This window comes from Rhinolophus sinicus, chromosome 13 (assembly GCF_057876585.1).
Source record: "Rhinolophus sinicus isolate RSI-liver-muscle chromosome 13, RSI-T2T, whole genome shotgun sequence".
Classification (NCBI taxonomy): domain Eukaryota; kingdom Metazoa; phylum Chordata; class Mammalia; order Chiroptera; family Rhinolophidae; genus Rhinolophus; species Rhinolophus sinicus.
The window spans coordinates 57,827,242-57,833,790 of NC_142513.1; the positions used below are offsets into that span (position 1 = coordinate 57,827,242).

At 49.3% G+C, this 6,549-nt stretch overlaps 1 pseudogene; it reads left to right on the plus strand.

The window, feature by feature from the left end:
• The first annotated feature begins 573 nt into the window (after positions 1-573).
• Positions 574-1,302, plus strand: LOC109444961 (ras suppressor protein 1-like; annotated as a pseudogene).
• The last annotated feature ends 5,247 nt before the right edge of the window (positions 1,303-6,549 follow it).

A 6,549-nucleotide genomic window follows, 5' to 3' on the forward strand; every position in this document is an offset into this window, starting at 1 on the left:
CCAACCATGGAGCGCGGCTCTGCGGACCGGCCGAAGCGCCGCCAGGAGCGGAGCAGGAGTCAGACCAAGAAAAGTAACATGAATTTTCACGGAGGGATCGGGATTGGTCTTAGCTGTTCAGATGAGGGCTACGTGGAAGGGACTGGAGGGAAGATTTCAGGTTTAGGGGTCAAAAAGCCCGAGTCAACATCTCAAGGCTTCCACTTGTTTGCTGTGACCTTGGACACATTATTTAACCTCCCCACGTCTTAGTTTCCCAGCGTGTCGGGTAGGGACATAAACCGACCTCATGAGCGTGAGGAGGTAACATTGTCTGCTCCGCGAGCCCAAGGTCTCCTCTTTTGCACCACACAGGTAAACCACATTTTCCAGCCCCCTTTAATTAGCACGCAAATCATGTGCTCTCACCTTTTAAGGGGGGCTGTTCCAGGTATCTACTGCTGCGTAAAAATCAACCCCCAAATGCAGCAATTTCAAACAATCACCATCAGTGCGTCGTGCGAGACCCTGCCGTTTTCACGCCCAGCCCGTTAGGCGCTGCCCTCCAGGACCACGTCCAAGCCTCGGGAAAAGTTGGTGGAGGAGAGCAGGGAGCAGAACCAGCCGGAAGTGGACATGAGTGAGCGCAGCGCCCCCAACACGCTGGGTGTCCACGTCCCGTTCTCCTCACCGCACGTCACACCACGGCGCCTCGGCCACAACAAGCCCACACTGGAATAACCAGCTGGAGGCGCTGCCACAGATGAGCCGCCTTCAGAACCTCGCGCACCGGAACCTCGCCAGGAACAGGCTCAGCACTCTGCCTCCAGGATTTGCTTCTCTCCCAGCTCTGGAGGTCCTGGATTTCACTTACACCAACTTGAAGGAAAATTCTCTTCCCGGAAACCTCTTCTGCCTGCCCACCCTGCATGCACTCTATTTAAGTGCCAATGATTTCGAAATCCTGCCGCCGGATACCGGGAAGCTCAAAGTTGCCTCCATTGGATAACGGCCTGATCCCGCTACCTAAGGAAATCGGGGGGCTTACTCAGTCCAAGGAGCTCCACATTCAGGGAAACCCCAAACGAGGAACCTTGATCTGACTAATCAGAAGCAGGTATTCAAAGCAGAGAACAATCCCTGGGTCACCCTGATTGCCGACTAGTTCCAGCCTGCCGTGCCCCGTTTCTGCATATATTCGCTCTGAGACACACACGCATCTCTACAGCAGACACACGCAGGCAAACCCAGAACCACCAAAGAAAAAATCATGACCCATCGTAAAAGATCAGCTGGAAACCCCTGACAGCCAAGAACAAATAAGGGGTCGGCATGGGCTGAGCTTCTGGTCACTTCTCTCATTATTACTTCTGTTCTCTCTTGCTCAAAAATAACAGCTGATCCTGAGGGAGTCTACCTATATACAGATTTTTTTCAGTAAACACTGTAAATGCAAAAGATAAAACAAACCACTAAGCGTCACTGACTCTGCGTGTGAACGTGCACTTCAGGCAGGGCTAAGGGACAGTGCGTCTCTTTTCCACGTGGCATCTGCTGGGACACCTTGACTGGGGCTAGAGGAGCCACTTCCAAGACTGCTCACTCACGTGGCGGCTAAGTTGGTGGCTCTGTTTCTCTCCACATAAGCTTCCCTATAGGGTGACAGGCTTCCTTGCACCATGGTGACAAGATTCCAAGAGCAAGTGTTCTAAGAGACAGGAAAAGGAGGCAGCCATCGCTTCACGTCTGGGCTCGGCCACTAGCACACTGCCACTTGTGCTGCTTTCTATCAGCCAAACGGTCACAAAGCCGTCTGGATGCAGGGGCAGACATACACCGCACTGCTGGACGGGGCGGGGGAGCGTCAAAAGTTTCTGAACCTGCTCAATCCACCAGTGTTCCCGTCAAAACGGAGCAACAGGACCAGATAAACCTCTCACCTGAAGCAACTGAAAACCGGACAGATATAGGAATCATTATTCAAGACAGTGGACGTGGGCAACTAAGGGCACTGGTTCCTAAGTGATGGCAAACAAAAAGGGGAGCCCGCTGATTGTCCCAATTTACTGCCTGGGGTGGGGACGTTTTCAGGACAAAGGACAGGGAGCGACATCCAAGCAGAGGCCAGCCTTCTCTCTCAGTTGAGAAGACAAAGCTAGGTGTCTGCAAAAGCTCAAATGGCTAGAGACTGTGGGGAAAACTCAGGAAAAGAAAGTTCCAGATAGCTGCAGAAACTCCCCGTCACGTATTCAGCTAAATACGGGTCAGGGCAGTATGTGGAACAAAAAAATTGTCTGAGCTGAAGGAAAGACTCACGTGCAAGGACTGACAGGAACGGAGCCTGGAAATCCCTGAGGACCAGGGACAGCGCTGTTCCCCAATGTCACAGTGGAAACCTCGTACTTTAAGGGCAGAATACTAAGAAATGTCTTGCCTCGGTAGTGAGGAAAATTAGCCTCCCACTAAATACTGCTCTGGACCCACCCAACAGAGCTGAAAAGAAACGCTTGAAAACATCAGTGTTTCCAAATAATTTCATCACAACCTAGAACAAAACTCAGAAACATTTGTAAGAATGCAAAAATACCCAGCACCCTACAAAGTAATGGCACCAACAATGTGTAGCATCCAATCAAAAATTACCAGGCACACAAAGAAGCAGGAAAATACAACTCAAAATGAGATATTCAATCCACAGAAACTGACCCAGAAATGCCACAGATCACAGAATTAGTAGGCAAGACATTAAAATAGTTATAAGGGCTGTATTGATATGTTCAAGAAGACTCAGTGAAGACTGAACATATTAAGGGAAGTATTTTAAAAATACCAAAATCAAACTTCCAGAGATGAAAAGTCCACCGGATGGGATTAAGGGCATATTAAGTGTACCCTCAGAAGAAAGTATGAGTGAAATTGAAGACAGAGCAATGGAAACTATTCAAAAATAAACACACAGAGAGAGAAATTCAAAAATAAACAGACCATTGGGGAACTGTTGGGGCAACTGTAAGCAGCCAAAATTTGATCAGAATGGTAAACCCACATATCCAAAAAGATCAATGAACCCCGAGCAGAATAAAGATTAAAGAACAAAATAAAAAATAAAAAAGCTACTCTAAGGCACATCACTATCAAATGGCTTAAAACCAACGATAAAAAGAACATCTTAAAAGTATCCAGAGAAAGACACATTATGTACAAAAAAGAACCAAACTCAGGGAGACGCCAGATTTCTCACTGGGGGGAGCAGGGAGCAGGCGGCGGCAGGAAGACAAGGGAGCAGCCCCAAGTGCTGGGGAGTCCCCAGTGACGAAACCTTGCCCTTACTCTCCTCCTCTGTGTTAGTTTCCTAGGGCTGACCCCAACCCGGGCCATGTCAAAGCACAGAAATGTCTTCTCTCGGTTCTGGCAGCTGAAGTCTGAAACCAAGGTGTCAGCAGGGCTGGCTCCTCCTGGACGCTCTGAGGGAGAAGCTGTCCCACGACTGGCTCCCAGCTTCTGGTGGCTGCCAGCAGCCCTGGCGTTCCCGGGCAAGCAGACACAGCCCTCCCATCTCCGCCTGCATCGTCACGCGACTTCTTCCCTGGGTGACCCATCCTCACGTCTTCCTCTCCTCGCAAGGATGCCAGTCGCCGGTCACGACCCGCCATACTCCAGGATGACCTCCGCCTAGCTTCCATCGCTACTGTATCCACTAGGATCCTACCTGCAAATAAGGCCACACCCGCAAGTAAAAGGGGTTAGAACTTGAACTTGCCTTTGTTGGAGGCCACACTCACTCATTCCTCTCTTTTCTGGTCTCCCAGGGCGTGAGGTGGGTCCAGGGGAGCCTTCCTATGTCCTGGGGGGCAGGGGGAGAGGGCTGAGTCACTAGATCAAAGAGCCGGGATCCCTGAACGACAGTGAGGAAGGGCGCCCTGAACACACGGGACGTGCGGCATGAGTGGGAGCATGAAGCATCCGGGGGCTAAGCCCCTGGCACTATCGTGAGGACTGTGACACTGTGACATGTCCCTGAGACCAGGATTAGGTGAGATCAGGCGTGTAGAGCGCCTGATGTGTGAAGGTGTGAAGTAACTGGCAGCACGATTAGGAACTGAAGGAAGGAATGGGGGAGCCTGTGTTAGGTCTCCAGGTGGGCTCGGTGTGAGGCTCGGGGAAGGCCTGGAACAAGGCAAGATTCTCCTGTGTTATCAGAAGACTGATCCCGGTGGGGATAAATTACCAAGGAGAAAGGCCGAGAAGGCTCTCAGCGCCTGCAAGGTACGGCACTGCCCCCATGCAGCCCCAACTCTCCGCCCATTCCAAAGAAAGGACAGGTGAGTTAGGTTAAGGAACCATTAGGCAGAGCAGAAATGTGACTCAAACTGAACGTTTGACCTGCTTAACTGGCAAATTCCATCACAACAAACCCCAATACATAAAATTTCGGTTTCTGCCTGAGCCAGGGAGGAAATCTGATCTGCTGCTGTTTCCAAGTAAAATCACTTTACAGAATTATTTTCTGTTTCCCATACATCTTCTGAAATGACTACAGACCAAATAACCAATTGATTTGGAGCCATTTTTTACTCTCATCCAAAACACAGAGAGATTTTTCATTCCTATCCAAAAGGAAAAATGGTAAATCACATGTGAATTGCAAATATAAGCATTTAAAGACCGTTTCCCTGTTTTGTTTGTGAATAATTTTTCATTTTCCGAAGGAGCCAAATATCTCAGTAGGTAAAATCAATAGCACTCACCAGAGCGAATGGAAAATTCTCCAGGCTTAATACGGTTTCACGCATGGCTGTCGGAGCTGGATGTCTTAAGAGGACAAATAGTGCATTCCCGCCTTAAGAGAGATGTATGAATTACAGTCTTTGCTTTTCAAAACTGATCTGTTGTATGAGGGTTCGTTCATTCCACAGATATTTATTAAGCATTTATGGTAGGCTGCATACTACAACCAATGTTTGGAACACACAAAAAGTAAAACTGGGAACCTCCTCCAGAGGGAGGTGAGGCAAGCGAAAGCATAACTACCATTTAAAGGGAGGTTACTACATCTCAAGCACTGTTCTAAGCACTTTGCAAACGTGAATCTATTCAGTCCTCATGACAACCCTATGAGGTGATGTTAATATGCCTATGTTACAGATAAGGAAACTGAGGCACAGGGAGTTTATAGAGTAGTCCCAGCCTCACAGCGTAGACAGATATGTAGAGCCCAGGCAGCCTGACTCCAGAGACCATGATCCTCTGATGCAGAGAACAAATATGCAAGTACTCATCCCACCCATGTGATCAGAGAGACTCTTGAGAATCTTCATGACAAGATTCTCTGTCTATGTCTCATTTTGTTATTGTTTTGCCCAGTTCTAAGACAATTCCTGTCGTGTGGCAATCATTTTGAAAATGACTGAATTAAGTACTAAAATAGAGCAACAGAGAAAATAATCTGGTAGACCCGAACAGGCAGCTCCTACATTTGTCTGGGGGAAATCATGGAAGGCTTCACAGAGGAGGTGATTTTGAGCCGGACACTTCTGGAAAGACATTAAGCAATTCATGGGTTATCCAAGGGAGGAAAGACATTCCGGAAAGCAGGTGTAGCATTTATTTCCAAAGCAACGGAGACGGGCAAAGCATGGACAACTAGGGGGATTATGAATAGTTCAGAATGAATGATTAGAGAGGAGGACAAGTGAGGGCTTGTGCAGTGCCAACAACCTTTTTCCTGAGCAAGCAGTGCTTCTCAGACAACTTCCTGAAGGCCCTGAAAAGAAGATGGTTGTTCGGTGCTTTTCTTCTTCATTCTTAAAAAACACAATCAGGTTATTTGGGGTTAAACTGCCCTGGGAAACCGGCCCAGGGGCTGCAGCCTGCCCTAGCACCGGGAATCAGCATTGTGGTCCACAGGATTTCTAAGCCAAGGCCACCCCGTGGGAAGCTCTTTCTTGGGTGGAAAAAGTCACACCCAAACTTCGGCAAAGGCTGTGTGAAATTCCATCCACTGCTGTGTCAGGAGAGGAGGAGGGGTAGGCTATTGGTGTATTCTTGCTTTCGGTAGCCCCAGATGTGTCTGACCCCAAAGCACATGTAAAGGGCTGAGCTGAGCGGGGCAGGGAAGAGGTGGTGAAGGGAAAACCGTCATGAAAGCAGCAGGGAGAAGAGGCAAAAGAGGCAAAAACGAACCGAACCCCAGACAGAAGGTTCTGCCACCATCCCCCGATCCACGCACAAAAGAGTCAAGAGACGATGAGGCTCTTATTGACTCGACTCGGCAAACACGTCAGCCTTCCCGCAAGCAAGTCCCCTCCTCTCTTAGGCACTCCTTCCAGCGTGCGTGACAGCACTCTGCGTCTGCCCGGAGCCCACGGCTCCGACGGATTCTCTGCGCTGCTGAAGCGCTGTGCCCAACCGGCTGCACCGGGCTGGCTGTTCTCATCTGCCACAGCACGCGGGTTCTGCACCCTGACTTCCCGTGTAGGTGGGGTTTCTCCTGCCTGATGGCACCCACCATTACCCAAGCTTCAGGGGAAAAACGAAAACAACACTCAAAACAAACTATCTGAGCATGAA